The sequence below is a fragment of the Elgaria multicarinata genome, chromosome 10 (assembly GCF_023053635.1).
Source record: "Elgaria multicarinata webbii isolate HBS135686 ecotype San Diego chromosome 10, rElgMul1.1.pri, whole genome shotgun sequence".
NCBI classification, from domain to species: domain Eukaryota; kingdom Metazoa; phylum Chordata; class Lepidosauria; order Squamata; family Anguidae; genus Elgaria; species Elgaria multicarinata.
The window spans coordinates 53230392-53249893 of record NC_086180.1 but is presented as its reverse complement, the minus strand read 5'-3'; the positions used below and the strand labels follow the sequence as shown (position 1 = coordinate 53249893).

General features: G+C 39.4%; 1 protein-coding gene across 4 annotated transcripts in view; it reads left to right on the top strand.

Annotated features, from left to right (window-relative positions):
- Nucleotides 1-19502, top strand: part of APBB2 (amyloid beta precursor protein binding family B member 2) — a 182671-nt gene that overhangs the window by 40685 nt on the left and 122484 nt on the right. The window lies entirely within an intron of this gene.

The window sequence follows — 19502 nt, the reverse complement described above, 5'->3', positions numbered from 1 at the left end:
CCTTTCTCCTTCCTGCCCTTTGACATAACATTACAATTAAGTGTTATGGCAAGCATGTGATACTTCGCTTGGCATCTGGACTCTAGTAAAAATATAGTGTTGTCGCTGACAGCCAGGAGGCTTGTCATCATGTGAGATGATGGATCTTCTGCTTTCGAAAGCTTGTGGTTTTATACCTATAGCAAATACCCTAAATCCGAACTTGAGCGTAAGTGGTGTAATTTTGGTGTTCATTGAGCATTGTCCAGAAACTTGAATTAAATCAATGCGAATTGCAAGAAGATCTGGTGGCCAAAGGATGACTTTGACAAATATGTAATGGACACTGTTTTAATATATGTAGAATCTCAACCCATTAGAGTTTAACTCTTTTATAGGTTTCATGCCCTTGGAAAAGTGGCAGTGTACGCACTTCTTTCCATGTGTATACATATTTTATTGGAACTTCTGCTCAAATGGTTTAAATGATCTCTACTTCATCTCTCTCTTCAAGATTGTATCAGTTGGCTACTTTTCATTGTTGCATGGCCCTCTTGCCTGATGAGATTGTCCCTGTGTGAAGCTTTTGTAATGCTAAATGTAATAATGGAGTGCATTTTATAATAAGTTGGAATGGAGTAATAAAACACACATTTAAGACCTTTTTCTAAAATACTGGAGCATTGCTGACAGTCAGTGAGTTAGATGGACCCAGTCTAATTCTGTCTAAGGCAGCCTCTGTGTTCCTAGAATGCCCCAATAGTATAACCTTTAGGGTCAGAATATTGTAGTAGTGGCTGCCAGCTTCCTTTGACTCTCTCTCTCTCTCTCTCTCTCTCTCTCTCTCTCTCTCTCTCTCTCTCTCTCTCATTATTTACTTACTGTTCCTGCAAAACCAGCAATTGTAGGAACATTGGTGAGCTTGGGCACACCTCTTGCTAGCTCAGTGTTCCATCTGCCTGTTACCAGTAGTCCTTGTCCACTCCTCATTGTGTTGGGGACAAGATGTACTGGTGGAGATGTGCTTGAGCACACCTCTTGCTTCTGATTGGCTGTTTTGCTATTGAGGTGGCGAATGCTGGCACACCCAGAGATCCAGCCCTTTCCCTAGTGGGTACCTGGCTCGGAATTTCCACCAAAGAGATCTGTCACCTTCATTGCTGAGTTTCCCTAGATTCATCTGGAGTGTGGACTTAGGATTTTGCAAATACCAGTCTTATCTGACTGTTAGTTAAAGTATCATGACAGTGCATGTCATGATACTTTAACTAACCTACAAACTTCTTCTCCTTTTTATGCATTAGATTAAATTAATCTAAGTAGGTCTTTTGCTGTGTGAGCTGTCCTACATAAGCAGTAGCATAGCAAACTTTTCTCCTTGTGGTAGTATAGGTCAAAATATAAGGACCTTTTACTGCTGAGGTGTGGTAGTAATTTTTTGAACTCCTTCCGCAGCCAAGCAAGGGTCTACCTGAGGCAAGTAATTTCTCTTTACCTGGGTTTAATATGAAAGTAAAAATCACACGTGTCCATTCCACAAACTTTCTATATTTCCACATCCTCACAAGCCTTGTGAGAAGCCAATGATGTTTAAATCTCATTAATACACTTTAACTTGATGCCTAAAACCTATCAACAAGAAAGCCGAGTGAATCTTTCTCAGGAAAGGGTTCCACAATAATCTAGGCCACCCAACCTGATGCTTTCAAGATGGGTTGGACTGCAACTCCCAGCATTCACAGCCAGCATGGCCATTGGCCATGTTTGCTGGGAGTTGCAGTCCAACACATCTGAGGGAACCAGGTTGGCGAAGGCTGATCTAGATCTATGTGCCACTTGGATTTCAAACAGTGGAAGAGCATAAAGCAGGGCCTCTGAAGATTCTGTCTGAAAGGGCAGGTTAATCTGGGAGGACGCGGTCCTCAAGACAGCATGGTCCTAAACCATTTAAAGCAGTTTCCCACATACTATGGACACTATTCCATGAAAACGAACCATCTGTAAAATTATGAACGAATGGCAATCATGGCTATCCCCTTTGCCTCGCAGCAACACCCTGCCATTTTCTGGATTTCATTTGTTTACTCTTTGAAGGTTGGATGCATGCCTTCTCCGGGCACGCCACTCCTCCAGTTTTTCCTCCCTCCTTGCAAGAAACAACTCTTCCTCCTTCCAGAGGATTGTCTTGTCCATGTACTGTTGATATGGTTAAAATTAATTGATCCCAGTCACAGAATGCATCACATAGAAGATTGATTGTTTTCCCAAGCAACATACACATGTGACAAGGTTAAAACAAACACAATAAGACATAAATCCAACATGACAGAGAAGTAGCAAAAATGTGAAGTACTGCAGGGGGATATAATGTCATCATTCTGGGTCTAGTACTAATATAGTAATAAAGCAGATTTTTCTGTAGTCTAAAATGCTTTAATCCTTGCTGCGTGTTATCTTGAGGACTTTCCATTTTAAAATAGAAATACCTTAAGTAAAAATCTGCTTTATGCTGATAACTCAGTCTGGAGAGGGATCTTGTTATAAAGTTGTGAACAATCTATTCATGGGTGTGTTCTGAGTAAAAGGAACATGAATGGGATATCAGAAAAGTGCCAAAAATTATGTAGGTCTCTTCATTGTATGCCTTCTTGATAAAATTTAGATTTTGGACTAGGTTTGTATTCTGTGTCAAAAAGTCTGAAGGCGGGAGGGACTTGCCCCAAAGTGCACAAACCTTGTGAATTTTGGAGATGTAACAAAGGAAAGTGATATTCTTTCCCCCATGCTGTTCAGCACCTACGTGAAACCACTGGGGAAGGTCATTTAGAGATTTTGGTTATGAGGATGACACAAGCTTTCACCTGATTCAAAGCTTATTCCAGATGAGACAGAGATATTGATGGTAAGTCATTGACAGTGTTCATCCTGTTCTTGATGTTACTTGTAACTTTTGTGGACATATTTGGAAGACTGTTTTAATTCAACCAGTTTTGGTTATTTTCAGGCACTGTGATTATGAAGTAATTACTAGTGAATGGAACCCAGATTGGAGACAACATACCATGGGAATGGGTTCTAGAGTCAGATACACATTGCATGGAGAATTCTTCCTTTTGGTGCAAGAAGTATTAGATAATAAGATGGCCCAGTGACCTTGAAGATGATTTCTGTTTTTAATAGGGAAGGATATATCTCCTCCTTGGCTCTGGCAGATAATGCTGCCTATAAGGTATACTTGGATTTGGTTTACATGTAATGACAATTCCTGGGTAATTTAACCCAGGAATTGCTGTGGCCGAGTAAGTGCACTGTCTCCCATGTGTTTGTCAATTCTGCTTTCAATTAAAAATGCAGGAATGCACCCATTCCTGGGTTGTTTTTATGATGTCCAAACTTGGAACTCTGGGTTGTTTAGGGATTAAACATCCCAAGGTTTAACCCAACACAAACATGGACAATTTTGGGGTTAACTCTGGGTTGTTTAACTCCTAACTGGCTTGGTCTAAGCAAGTGTGTTTCAGTTCTCCCCTATTCCAAAACTGATTTATCCTGAAGGATTCATACCCAGGACCCACTGTCTATGGGGTGGGATATTTTTCCTACTTTGCCTGTGCATAATCTTTAGAGGAGTAAACACAGGGTGCTATAACAGCACACAGTAGTAAGGTCACCATTGGTGGTAAAGCAATTGGAAGAAATGGTTATGTATACATTCTCTCTTTAAGGTATTACTAACAGAAGTGGTGTAAAAACCAGAGGCAGTTCTGTTATTTTAGGTGATGTGCTAGATAGATGTATGCATGATTGATGCATATTTACATTCATGAATATAGAGATATGTAATCCATGAATATAGATATATCTACACATAGGCACTACCTCCAATTGCTTTACCACCATGGGTGGTCTTACTACTGTGTGTTGTTATAGGCTTGATTTCTGTCCCTTTGTGCTAAGGTTTTTTGGAGGAAATTTCTGTTACTTTGCTAGAAATTCTTTACCTTGCATTTAGCAATTCCCCCCACAAACAGTCTTAACTGCAAGAAAATGGGTAAGCTGTGGAATAAGCCAATTCGTACAGTATTTAGTCCTTTATTTGCTTTGGTTGTTAAAGGCACAGGAGGTTTACTTCTCACAGGATGGAGTTTACTGCTGTGTTTTAACAGGCAGCTCAACAATGGTTTGCTTGATTTCTAAGTATTTCATGACTACTACTAATGTAAGGCTACATTTTTCATAAACAACAATGCTAGCATTATTATATATGTGCATAAAAAATGAAGAGGGGAGAAAGGAAAGACTAGAACTTTTCAACACTACTATGAAATTGCCCCTACATGGACTTAGGAAAAATACATCTGGCTTGCTGTTATGATGAAATTAGGGTGTAATCTTACATTCTTAAACTAAATGCAGCACAGTAATGGGTTTCAAAATGAGAAAAAGTGAAGCCAGATGTTTGTATTAATCACGGAAATAACATAGGGTAAAATAGAAAAGTCATGACCGGTTATCCGTTGAGACATCTGCTCCTCACTTGCCTAAGGATGAAGAAGGACAGGCTCTTTGTAAATAATCTGCTTCATTTTGTCACCAGGTTTGAAGAGGATTTGAGGTCTACTTCCTTGAATGAATCAACTGACATTTTTTAGACATGAATATAGAGAGGGTGAGCAGATCTAATTCCCTCACTTGTAAATACACTTTCTCTTGAAAGTGTTCAACTTGAAACATGTCAGGAATAAAAGCAACAGTCCTTTCCATAAAAAATATTTTTCTATGCAGCTGTTATATTCTATATATTCTGCATTCACTCATTTATACTGGTATCATCTTTGGGGGTGTTACTTTGAGAATATAAAAACAACCCTAGATTTTGTAGTTGTACATTTTGAAGTCTTTTGAGTGGAATGCAGTACTCGTGATGCAGATCATAGGTGTTAAGACTGCAATCCACTTCACACTTACCTGAGAGTAAGCCTGTTTGAACCTTATGGGTCTTGCTTCTGAGTAGAAGGTGCTGTAAAATTCCTAAACAGCACAATTCTGTGGATGTATACTCAGAAGGAAGGCTCTGTTACATTTAGTAGGATTTATGCCCAGGTAGTGTGTGTATTGGATTGCAGCCTAAACCACTCACCTCCACTAGCCTGAAAAGTCAAGTTTTATGATTTTTCTGTTTATTGGTTATGGTTTTTGTTCCTTCTGCTTTCTTATTCTGTGTCCAACCCCTTGCTGCTTCTTAATAAAACCATCTGGGTTCCAGCTTTCACTCATTCAGCAATGCTAATGCTTGTATTGCTATAGCTTCCCTTTAATATTGCTAATAATAATGGTCCAAACCCTTCCTTTAGGATTAGCCTCCAGGTTTTTATAATTTGGAAGGTTGATGATGGAACATAAGACTTCTTTTAGTTATGTTCTTGAACTTGCTTTGTATAAGCCATTGAGTTCAGCTCTGTATTTTATCAGCAGTATAGTCTCTCTTAACATTACCTTTTTTGGATTTTTTCCTCAACTGTGTACTATATATAGGTATTGATATAAAGATCTACTTTTGATTTTAAAAATAGATTTCATTAAGCGGTGATGAAATACTACCAATTGTAGTAATAAAATAAACTGTAATGAAATAGTTTCCAGATCTTTACGAGGAATTTGTGAATCTCATAACACACTACACTGTTGGATAGAGCTTAACCAAAGATTGCATTTGCTAGATGAATATTCATAAAAGGCACTATATTTAATTGTAGATTAATTTAGTACCAAGAATTTGATATTAGTTCTTTTAATATATTTTTGATATTAGTGTCACCTATCTACTGTAGATTTCAAGTATAATATTGTAAGCATTTTATACACTATAAAACCCCCACACACCATAGAATATTTGAGAAAGAGGCACACATTCTCTTCATTCATATATTCCTTTAACTATGTTCCACAGTATGCATGTACATATTTGAAGTGGTTTTCCTGCTACTCTTTCTCAGTTGGACAGTGATGGAATCATTTTGTTGACAATGGATTTAAACATTCTTTTAGTTGAAAGCAAATCCTGCCATCTTAATCATTCTCTGTTGCAATAGTTTGGGCAATGATACAGAGACACAGACTCTGGGCTCATCTACACCAAGCATGATATTGCACTATGAAAGCAGTATATAAAAGGCAGGAGCCACACCAGGCAGGATATAGTGGTATGAAAGTGGAATATGGTATGAGTCAGTGGGCCCCAACAGTTGTCAGTGCATTTCAATACCGCTATACAGCAGTAGTGTAGCTCCTGCCTTTTATATACTGCTTTCATAGTGGAATATTCTGCTTGGTGTAGATGTGTCCTTGCTCAGCACCTGAGGGTCAAACTGGACACAATGCATTTAAGGTATCTGGGGTTCTTTTTCATTTAACATTCCCCCATGGCTTCTATCAGGTTTGGGACCAAGGGGAGTGGGGAATGTTTTTTTTAACCCTTCCCCCCCCCCCATGGTTGCTACTGACCCACTCTTTCCTTGAGTTCCGGGTACAACAGAAGGACAGGGTCTTATCCTCGAGATTACACTGGGCTTTGGATGTATCCAGAAGTGAGATGTCTCTGATTTCCAAGTGCCTCTGAAGCTCAGTGTAGGGTTAAAGATAACAATGCCAGTTTTTTCAGATTAAAAGATGCATTTGTTGCTGGAAAGTTTTTGAGGTACCCTGGTTATGTTGAATTTATCACTGGTCTTTTGAAGGATGGTCAGAGACCTTTTTGTCCCCTTACACTGAGAAGAAACACTTGGAGCAAAACTACATATTATGCTAATTCCCTTCCATACCTTTCCCCCTAAAACAATGAAGAGGTTAAAAAGGCGGGGGGGGGGAGCCTCCATTGAGGCCACTTTTCCTTTTTTTTACCTCCTTGTGGGCATATGAAGAATTTCAGGGGGGAAATGATGGTGGAGGGGGAGAGGAAAGGTTTAATCTTCCCCTCTTGTTGTGTGCTAGTCCCAATCCAATTGGGTCCATGCACACTTACACTTCAATAAATGAAGTGTAAGTGTGCCATCTTGAATATTCAAGCTGCGGCAGGTATTGTTGCGGCTTATCAGCATGTGCAAATCCAGGCAGGGTGACTGTAGAACACTTCTTCAGTCCATGGATTTTGAGTGGCTTGTTAGCTGGGGCAACAAGCAATCCTGCCCGGGGTTGCACATCATGATAAGCTGTAGTGACTGCTCGCCATGGCTTGAATATTTACAGTGGTGATTGGCACATGCTATAACTCACTGTGACTTATTTAAGCCACAGTGGGTGCCATTGATTGTGTGAACTGGGTCAGTGTGTGTGTGTATGTGAGAATGGAGTGTGAGATGGTCTGCAGTGGATCTGCCCACTTTGGTGGTGGCCTCCACCTCCTGCAGGTATGCAGCCCATGGGGCCAATTTGGGCCAAAAATAGGTTCTCCAACCTTGCTATAACTTTTAGATTCTGTCTTCATTACATTTAAAGACCACTAAGAACCGGCCTTTCACCATTTATGGTGATATATTATAACAAGAAGAAGAGGGTAAAGAAAAACTTAGCAATATGCAACTTTGTGAAGATAAATGGATATTTTAAATAAAGGATGTGTGTGATTAAAACCACTTGAAAACGCTAAATGAGTAGGTATTTGAAAAGCACAGTTTGATTATACATTGAGCTGTGTAACTGTGACACCTGAATTAGTTCATTCTACTTATTAACCACAACACTACCTTTTAAGAACATCTGAACATACAGCCTGATGTAGGATGGACACCCTATTAATGTTTTTGACTACAAAACATTAATACATTCATCCTTTGGATGGTAAAATCTGAAACAATTTTTAAAAGATATAGAATTGACATTTTCAGACTTATGTAGATTATAATACGTGCTTGGGTTTAATTGTACTAGATTTTACTAAAAGTGAATTAACTAGTGAAGTCTCCTTAGGCAAGTCATTGTTCTCTCAGGGGCACTTCACACATTACATTTTTAAGATGTACATTTCAGATTTCTAAGTGTGAATACAGCAGTCACATGTTTGCAAAAGTGCATTGTATATAGGGTGACCATATGACTGGATTTGCCTGGATTTGTCCGGGGTTTTGATGGCAAATCCGGGAGGGGGAGGAGAAATCCGGATTTTTTTCAAAGAGCAGCTCTAGTGGGAATTAACAAAAATGCTTATACCTCCGTCATTTTTAAAGATAAAGACATGAAACTTGGCACAATGGTAGCTCTTAGGAAGGGCTTTAGTCATACCAAATTTGAAACAGATCCGTTCTTCCATTGATTTTTTAGGAATTTTTTAAAAATTGAGGTTTTAAAATTATTATTTTTTTTAATCGTCATTTTTAAAGATAAAGAGATGAAACTTTGCACCATGAAAGGATTTAGGTAGAGCTTTAGCCACACCAAATTTGAAACAGATCCGTTCATCCATTGATTTTTTAGGATTTTTTTTAAAAAATGAGGTTTTAAAATTTTTATTTTTAAAACTGTAATTTTTAAAGATAAAAAGCTGAAAGTTGGCACCATGATAGCTTTTAGGTAGAGCTTTAGCCATACCAAATTTGAAACAGATCTGGGGCCAGTAGCAAACCCTGTTAACAACAACAGCAGCTTGCAATGAGTGAAGATACAGTCAGAAAAGATATTTGAGGGAAGGGGAGAATATAACACATAGAGTATAGCAAAAGCTTCAAAGTACAGCAAAACCTACAAAAGTAGGAGTGAGTAAAGTTAATTTCAGATACATTGAATCTCTCACTTGTTCTTTATTTCAGTGATTTTAACATTAAGATGTTATGTAGAACAGATTTGTCTTAAATGTGTGCTGTAAAATCAGACATGTGACCAAGGCTATGTCCGGGTGGGCATGCCCCCTTGGTACTGGACAAGCCCCCTTGGGGGCGATCATGTTGTCCTCCTTTTTGGTTTCCAAAATATGGTCATCCTAATTGTATAGGTTTTAGACATCTGTGATTGCCAGGAGCCATTTGTTGAGGATATAGGGGAAGGAGACACCTTAGCTTGCCTCTGTGTGATGTGTGAAAGGCCCCTCAGTTTCCTTTGTAAAATGGGAATAACAACACAACTGGTAGGTCAGTTAGGATGTAATAATCTTTGAATAAAGTACTGTTTGTTATTATAATGAGAGTGAAAAATCCTGGGTATTGGAAATTAATCTTCTAACAGTGTATAAGATTTTGAAAACTTGTATTCAAAAATTTGACAAATAGAAGTTTTTGCTCTATTTTATCCGCTAATGGCTACTCTTCTTTCCCTTTAAAGCATGGCTATAATAATGTTTATGATTGCATTTGAGTTTTAAAGAAAACTTTCCAATATGTAAAACTTCCAAAAGAACTGAAGCAGTACAATATAGTTCCTTAAATTGCTTTGAAAATGGGATGTCGGTGTCTTTAAAGTGCTGTGAAAGACATTGGACTGCTAACAGCCCAAAACGGAACAAACAATGTGCATATAAATCCTATTGATTTTAGTGGAACTTTCTCCCACATCGTGTGCTTAGAACCACGGTAGGTTTTATATATCAGGTAGTTGAGCAGCACAGATTTAGTTCAACAAATGACTAGAACGCATCTTGATTACTTTAAAATTGCAAGAAATTGAGAGCCTAAGGGTCTATTTCAATGCCATCAGGAGATAGCCTTTTTGAAAATGGTATATAATTTGCACAGTATCATCAAGCAAAATGTCTGTTCTTCTTTAATCTTGTAATATCGTGTGTGTGTTCACTTTCTGTGCATGCTATATTAAGGGGACAATGTAGGGTGCAACCCTATGCATGTTTAGACAGAAAAAAGTCCTACAACTCCCAGCACGCATCCTTAACACAGGCAAAGCTCTTGACTTAAGCTGATAACCAGATGCTAGAGGAACATCATTTGGATCCACTACAACTATGCTATCTGAAACAATGCAGATGTGAGCGAAATCTGTAGCAAAATTGTTACAACGGGCAACTGAGTCTTCCTCATCACTCCTTAACTGACTCTTGATGTAATAGACTTTTTAGTACTTGAACTAGCCCCAGTGGATGACTCTATGCAGATGCAACAGGAGCAAGAAAGTAAGGTTTCCTTGCTGCCATCATCATTGCTGTATAGGCCAGCCTTCCCCAAACAGGGGTCCTCCAGATATTTTGGACTACAGCTCCCTTTAGCCCAAGCAAGAATGGCCAATGACCAGGGATGGTAGAAGCTGTAGTCCAAAACATCTGGAGGGCCCCTGGTTGGGTAAGACTGATATGCAAGGCTGTTATAGACCTTAATACGGCCTCTAGCTTCTTGTCGGCTGAATTCGTCCTGAGTTTTCCTTCATTGTCACTCAAGTAGATGCCGCTTCAGCTCTCTGGCAGACCAGGGAGCTTGTTTGGCTCTATCAGCAGTATAGACTAGGCCTTCAACAGAAATACAGATTGAAGAGGCAGGAAATTGCCCCAGGAGACTGTTAGGAAACCATTCAGATTCATTTTGCTTTGGGCGAGGACCTTCTTAATAGGTTCTCCTCTGTTGCGAAACTGCCTTAATATGTCCTTCACTCTTGCCAACCTTGTTTTGCTCCACAAAGAGAACACATCTTGAAAATGCAGATAGCATCTTCCTTTCCCTGCCCTGCTCCCAATTTGCCACTGGCCCGTGCTTCAGGCAGGTGTACTTAGTTAGATCACCCTGCATATTTCTCTGATCAATTGTTTGTTCAGTGTTTTATTTTTGTTACGTCTTATTATTCCCTTTTCTTGCCATTTTTTTTAAAATGTGGAAAAACTGTTCCACAAAAGAGTGTGAGTCGCAAAGGGCTTGCCAGTCAGTGTTGTTCGAATTCGGTTTCTTCTGCAAACTGAAAAGAAGAAGAACTGTTTTCATCTAAACTCAGTCCAGGAGAGGAGATGATGTATGTGTTTAAAATGTGGTGAGTGCACTTCCAAATACTGAAATGTATGTTTGAACACACCTGCATATTTTCTGAGTCCAGGTTCCTCCAGGCTGCCTGACTCACAAACATGAGTATTTCTTCTTTGTGGAAGGACAAAAGTACAGAGAAGCGTACTTCCAGATGCCTGTTGATTCAGATGGAGCTCCCTTGCCTTCATTCCAAGCATTTTAATTGCAGAGAAACACTATGAACAGTGTTTCTGGTTTCTGTCACCTTGTTTATTATACATGAGTCATCTTTCTGGTTATGCATTAAACTTGCATCTATGAGCTTGCAGGAAACAAATGATCAACATAAGTAGCAATAATTAGAAAATAATAAATAAGGTTATTGAGCCAAAAGCCTGAACAACACTTTCTGCGCATTGCATTGATGGTCTAGCAGAAGGTGTCTCAGCTGTTTCATCTGCTGAAAGAATAGCTTTACTGCAGTTGACCAGTTTAACATGCCTTTCTACCAACTTTCCTTTTTGAGTTGTGCATAATGTAAGGAAACGTTTGGTTTCCTCACAAGAATTTCTTCCAGAATAGTTAGAACAATCAGCCTTTAGCAAACAGAATCCTTAGCTAAAGGGAACTTTGATTACATAAAGACAATAGGATTGTGAGTTGATTAAAAATGCCAATTGGAGCACTGGGTTTTGTTTTGTTTTTTGGAAAGGCTTATGCTTTTTAGGAAGAGGGCTACACATTGAGATCAACATTTCACAGACAATGTTGGGTCGGGGTGGGTGGGGAATTAATGTAATATATAAAATATAACACACACAAGCTCCTGGGATGAATGTACCTGATCAAGTCTCATTCACAAGTGATTTTTGTGGCCCCTTTTGTTAGCAAAAGCCACAGATTACATCTTCATGATGTGAATGTCAATGGTGTAAATGTCATTGCCTACACTGGGAGATGCAGGGTTTTTCTGAAAGTGGGTTTTCCCTTGATTTCACTGTACAAGGTTGAGGGAGACCCTCCACATTCAGTTAAATGTGGTTTCTATTTGGAGATTAACTTTCATGGAAGGGTAGGAAGAATGCAAGGGAAGAATGCAGGAATGCAAGGCTCACTCCCAGTTTCACTACATGTAGAGGTGGAAATAAGGTTGTTGGGTAGCATATCAGAACATTCTCTAAAAGTGTGTGGGGTTATCCAGGGCAATCTCAGGTGTGTGACAAAAATACCCTAAATTAGCTTTCCCTTACAGGTTTTTTGGCCTATAACTGCCATCATCCATGACCATCAGTCATGCTGGCTCTGGCTGATGAGAGTTGTAGCCTACAACATCTGGAGAGTCTCAGATTGGGAAAAGTTGGTTGTTTTATTATGCTCTTCATGGTTTTAATTTTTGTGAACCGCCCAGAGAGCTTCGGCTATTGGGCGGTATAGAAATGAAATAAATAAATAAATAAATGACTGATAGCAATATGTTTAAACCAGCAATTATAATGAAAGTTGATCTGAGGCATGCAGTATAGATAGAGTGGGGGAAGGAAGGCAACATGTTTGTGTAACTGTTTCCCTATTTCTGCAGTTGGTCAGTTGCTCACCCGAGGGACAAGTTATCCTACGGATAGCCAGTGAGATTGCAGTCCAAAGCCCACCATCATTCTATCTTGATAAATGACTGCTGTGAGCTCTTCAGGTTGGATTCAACTGATTTATGGAAGCAATTCGTTTAAGTAGACTCCCCACTGAAGCAAGGAACCTTCTAAAACTGTTTTGGTCAGCTAGTCATGTGGAATATGCTGAGAACACAAATCTATAATCCTACAGGAGTAGTTGTGTTAGTCTGTCATTTGCAGTTTTTATTATATTAGGAATAATAATTAAAAAATAACATACTGCCCACTTAATTTGGAGCATCTTTTTAGTAAAGCAGAATTTTTTTACTCCCAAGTAAGTGCTAGGGCCCAGAGGGAACTGGTGGCTCTGATTTCAGTCTGGCTGTGTATCCATTCTGGATTTCAGTCTGAACCAGATAGAGCTATCCAAGGTGCTGAACCTATTTTTAATACCACCTTTAGAATTCTGGCTGGTTCATACTGAAACCCGTAATGGATTCACAGCCCCGCCAGAATTGGAGACACCAGCATCCACTGCTAAGACTGCAATCTTATGTATGCTTACTTTGAATTAAGTCCCATTGAACTCAGTTGGACTTATTTTTGAATAGACATGTATAGTATTGCACTGTAAATGTTGCAGCCATACTCTATAATAGAAATTAATAAACAGTGAGCTCACTTTTTTAAAAAAAAAACACAGTTTCACTAAAAAATTAGTGCAGCATCTAACATTGCCAACATTTAAAACACATAGATAAATTGTCCTGAAATCCCACTAAAATCACTTGGAATACTCATCTGAGTGTAGTACTTTGAGAGTAGCTTTCTCCATCCAAGTGGCCTACAGTTAGATGTAGAGGTTTTAAAATATACAGTTAAGCTGGCTAGAATTACAGAGTATAGTCAAACAATTAAAAATAAGGAAGTATATTTGTGCCCAGTAGTGACTTATTGTCGATTTATTGAGATGATGAGTGTATTTAGTTAAATATAACACAGGTCTTATAAGATCTTTTATGAATAAATCATATTACTGTGCTTTATTGAGTTTCTCTAATTGTAAATTCAGCATTTCCTCTGCTAGCTGTATCTTTTTGGACATCTCTGCAATCGGTACATAATTAACTCTCAGTAGGGCTTGATATTTCTGTAAAGGGGAATATTGCTAATGATTGGCAGGCTAATTAACCTTTACTTCAGGAGAAGTCACTTAGTGGTTTCAGAACACAGACTGGGGACTTGGCTCTGCACTGGAGTTGTGAACTCTGTTCCTGTGACCTTGAACAAGCAACTAAAATTCTAGCCTCAATCTTCCTTATCTTTGAGGCTTTATTCATATACTTTCCAGCTTAGAAGCTTTTATAGTAATGGAAAGTGTGCTAGGGTTTGTGAATAAGGTTGGCAGATCTGTTTTGCTAGTTAGATTACAGCTGGTCTTTATGCCAGGAAAGGTGTGGTGTGATGAGGAGAGCTTGGTAATTATCAGCTTTGTTGTTTGAGCCTAGAATCTCCACAGCTGAAACCACAGAACCTGTTTTTATTGCACAATGTGCAGTACAAAAAAAAATAGTGCCTCAGGTCACCAAATGTGAATTCTATGTGGCTCTAGCCCTTGATCCTCACATTTCAGAAAGTGATTATAATATTATAGGTAGGTAGCAGTGGAAACGTAGCTCAGTGACAGAGCACATGTTTTACATGAAAAAGGTTCAATCCCCCCAGCATCTTCAGGTAGAACTTCCTTTGTACAAATCTATGGTGCGATCACACTTAGAATACTGTGTACAGTTCTGGTCACCACACCTAAACAAAGATATTGTAGAGCTGGAAAAAGTGCAGAAAAGGCAGCTAAAATGATCAAGGGATTGGAGCGTTGTCCCTATGAGGGAAGGTTACAACAGCTGGGATTATTTAGCTTGGGAAAAAAGAGGCTAAAGGGAGACCTGTTAGAGGTCTACCAAATTATGCATGGCGTGGAGAATGTGGATAGGGAGATATTTTTCTCCCTCTCCCATAATACTAGAACCTGGGGGTCATCCCATGAAGCCGATTGGTGGGAGATTCCAGACATGAAGTACTTCTTCACACAGTGCACAGTTAAACTATGGAATTTACTTCCACAAGATGTGGTGATGGGATTGGATAAATTCCTGGAGGAGAAGGCTATCTGTCGTGATCAGACCTGTTCCCCTTGGTATGGGGAAAGAAGTTTCAGGCTATCAATCAGAATCGAATTCTGAAGCTGAAGAAACAGGTCTGAAAACATCCCAGCTGACACAGGAAGTGGGGGAGGTGATTCTCCCAGTCTCTTCACCCACCAGGGATGAATCTTCACTGGACCTTATCATTGTAAACATTAACAACTCAAATCTGTGGGAACTCAGGAATCCTCAGAGGGGGAGGGAACTTCAGAGCTGGCCGATCCCAGAGTCTGCAGTAGAATCAAATGGGCGGAGCTAAAAAGTAGGTGAGAGGCGATCAGCTAGGCTAGCATCTTGCCAAAGGCTTTTTCAAAGAAATCTTTCTTGAAGTGAAACCGGCTCAGGGAAAGGACCTTCCCTTTTGTTGAAAGAACAATTGTCTTGTTTAGCCAAGCATTAGCCTAGAGCAAAGTTCTTAGGATTTAAACTCTCTTGAGGTGGAAAGAGATGTTTATTTACTGAATAAAGCTTTGTGGATTAATTGGCAGACTGCCTTATTGTCTTGCATGTCGGCAGGAGGGCTTGGAAACACAACACTATCCATGGCTACTAGTCTTGATGGCTATGTGCCACTTCCAGTATCAGGCAGTAAGCATATATACACCAGTTGTTGGGGAATATGGATAGGAAGGTGTATGGAACCATGAAGAGCTGTCGCTAGACAGGGTACAGACAATATTACTGTAAGCTAGATGGACCAATGGTCTGACTCGGTATAAGGCAGTTTCCCATTGTACAATGCTCTTTTTTATATCTCACATATTCAGACAGATTAGACTAAACTTGTTTATTTCAGGATTAAACTTGTCTGTTATAAATGTCATCTATTGGATAATATCTAGGAAGTGTCAGTTTTCATGAAATTAGCGCTTTTACTGTTACTCTACCAAAGTGATTTTCAAACTTTCTCCCTTCAGGGACCCTTTTCCATCACTAACTCATCTGCACATCAGTCATGGAACCTCAGCTTATTGCAGAGGAACTTGGGCAGTGTGAGAGAGACATTGGCCAGGTCAGTTGGGCCTTTCCACCATCATGCATGATTTGTGAATCCCTGTTGTCTGCACAGTATAGGATAAGATTGATAATAATAGTAGGCAGGGTTTCCTTTAAGGACACTTGCTTAGTATTTCCATCTTGTCATGTGGGTGTTGATGTCTTTGGATTTCTGATTCTAACAGATCAAACCTGACATTTCTTTGCTATGGTGGACACTACGTAGCATTATAACACAAAGGGGCCCAACATGGCACCCATGAGCATCCTCAATAGTGCCCATGAAAGGGTTTCCAATGTAGCACCCATGGACACCCGCAGAACCTTTTAATTTTTTTCTGGTTTTTTTTAAATATACATACAGGGATTTGTATATATCCATAGCAAGGAATACATATGAAATGCATAGAACTTTCTAGTAATTATATGTAGGCTTCAACAAAGGCAGACCAAATATCCAAATAAGTATCCTTTTGAAGGTGGTGTCTATATGTCACCCATTCAAATACTGAAAGCATTTGTAAGGTCCACAATCCATTGCATTTGTCTTTCCACTGTTGTAATATTAGTCTTTTAATTTCAAAAGGATGCAGATAATCCATTTATGCTGACCATTTGCTAGTTTCCATGAAGCAGGTAAATAATTTAAAAGAGTGTGTGCATCAGTGAATTTTAAATACTATCCCAGTACAAAATTTAAAATCCCAGTAATAACCTCCTTCCAAAAAGAAGCAACTACTGGGCATTGCCAAAGCATATGCTTAAAAGAAGCTTTTGCTGTATTGCACCACCAGCAATTATCTAAATTATCTATCCTTTATTAAAGAGAGACATTGTGGTATCCAATAGACATGAAACAAAAGTTTTTGCTGAATAAGACACAGCCTAAGACCCATAGAGATAACCTGTAGACGCCAGAGCAGCGATCCACGATTAGGCATTTTGTAGTGGTGCCGATAACAGTTTCCCAAAATTCCAAAATGTGCCACGGGTCCAAAAAGGTTGGGGATCACAATAATCATAGACAAGAGGAGTGTATCATCTAAGAAAGTTTACATGCATGTTTTAACAACTGTAGCGCTGCTAGCACAAAAAGTTTAATATCTGATAATGTAAAAGTGCCACTTTTTCGTGATAGATGTTGAAAGGAAAATTGGATTTTATTTTGCAAAGAATTTTGTGAAACAAGCTACTGGATCTCATACTTCTTATTTTGTTGAAAGGAAAATTGGATTTTATTTTGCTAAGAATTTCGTGAAACAAGCTACTGGATCTCATAATTCTTATTCCTGACTGTTAGAGCAGTACGACAATGGAACCAGTTACCTAGGGAGGTTGTGGGCTCTCCCACACTAGAAGGATTCAAGAGGCAGCTGGACAACCATCTGTCAGGTAAGTTTTAGGGTGCATTCCTGCATTAAGCAGGGGGTTGGACTAGATGGCCTTATAGGCCCCTTCCAACTCTACTATTCTATGATTCTATGAATCATCAATAGACTGCACCAATAGACACCTTTTTAAGAATTGAGAAGAATGCCTTCCCTGAAAATAACTGGTCTCCTACTCTGATTTCCACATGGCTTCTCCATAGTCCTGTAGTCTCCGTCCTGTACTTACCCTGAAGAATTATAGAGTGCATACTCAGGATTTCTTAGGGGTGAAGGTGTATCCTAAGTATGCATTCTTGCTTATGAACATAAGTGCCTTGTTGGATTAGACCATGGTCCACCTAGTCCAGCATTCTTTCCCAAACCCTCCCACCTCCTCACAGCAACCAGCAAGTGTTAGGTGGTTGACCAGAAATTGGCCAATGGTATGCCAATAGACCATGCCAAAATTAGATTGATATTGATTAAGCCCTATTTTAAACAGGTCTCTTTCCGTTGATCAGGTCACATTTCATCTCCCAAGGTGTATTTTCTTTTGTGACAAGTTTTACAGAGGTTTCTCACAAAGTATCTTCTTGGTAGAGAAAAATGAGGTTCAAAGAACTGTTGTGCTTTTATCTTTCACACTGACATGGTAAAATGTGTGGGAAAGTAGGGGACACAAATCTCTGTGCAGTCCTGTGAGATTATACATTGAAACAATAGTCTTGTGAAGGTAAAACCTCTGCATTTTGTAATGCCTGACTGCTGTGGTTTATATTGCCCCATTATATGTGAGAGCAATGCAATCCTGTGTGTATTTACTTCCCATGAAGCCCTAGTAAGTGTCTGTAGGATTGCAATCTTATAAGGAAAGTTTAGCATGCTCTATTTAACATAGAAACCAAAATTGTGAAGAGAAACAGGATTTTGGAATGTTTCAAGACTATTCCAGCAATACAGAAAGCAAGCCAGATTTCACTACCTAACAGGTTTTTGCTTATCGGCATCTGTGGAAGCTAACATCTCATTCTGAAATGTTGTGAACTTCCACGGCGATGTGTTACTGAGCATGCTGAACATTTATCTTCATCTGTTCCATATCTGCTCTCATTGCAATGCAATGATCTGCAAAATCAACTTGTGACAATGCTTGCCACTTCGGGTGTCTTACTGCAGTGCAGAAATAGGCTTGGTACTGAAAAGCTATAAACGTCATTTAAAGAACACTTTATAGTGAGCTTTTGTTAATAATGGGGTGGTTCTAAATAGCTATTGGTTACTTTCGGAATTTTTCCCCTGTTAAGCAATTTTCAAATGGCTAGCTTTTGCTAAATTAATTATACTTTCATCGGTCGTGCCTTGTTGGTGTGCCTGTGGTGAGAAAGAGGAGGAAGGAAAAGAGCCGCAACATTATTAAATAGCCAAATTAGCAGGGAAGTGATGGTAGTATCTAATGATGGGAGAATACAATGCGGAGGTAGAGGCGGGTGCAAGTCGATCACTGCTGTGCTTTGCCTCCCCCTATTCCAGAGTTAAACTGTTTATCTTATTCGATCACAGGTCAGGTTCTGGTTAACGAGAGCCTCGAACAACTCCTATGGAGAGCTAAAGACTGATGTGAGGAAGGAGGGAAGATGCAGAACTCCAAGGCCAACCTAGTAAAAAATATTTCCATCTGAATCCTTCAGCCGGTGGCCAAACTCTGTCCACAGCTACTCTCATGAAATAATTGCAACAAATCATTTCTGGCGCAAATGGGTGGGAGAAGGTCTTCTTCTAGAAATGGTTGGCTTTAGGCTTCTCTCCTTTAGTGCGCTCTTATGTCAGTTTCTACTCTGTCTCTGCCTCCCTACAGCCCCAGCAACAAGCAGGCTATATCTAGCCCAGTTGAAGCATCAACCCAACATATCTTTGAGGTTCCCTAGTATGGCTCCCAGTTTTAAAGTGCCGTTAGTAAAAGTGCAGCATTTGAGTAGCAAATTGGAAAACCAAAATTGTGGGGTCGTAATGCAAGTATTATTTGGAGGATATGTAAATTAAGCTTTTAAAAACAACAACACAAAAAAAGTATGAATATTGATGCTATGAACTGCAAAAAGAGGAGGGCCTATTTGGATGTTTACCAATTCCTCCATGTGGAGCAGCCTGGGCAGCTCTAAGGACACAGCTATGGGGCAGAAGTATCTCCACAAGTGTGGTTGTACATTTACATCTTCATTTTCAATGTTTATTTTAGTGGATGTCATTTAATCAATAATGGTTTGTACTTCTGAAGTGCTCTAGAATTTTAAAAGCATTTTGCAGACATCTCAATCATTCCAACAGCCCTGTAAAGTAGGTCATCTTTATTGGCCCGCATTGCATAGGATGGAGGGCAGGCCGAGGTTGAGTTGAGACTCAATTGAGATTTGAACCCTG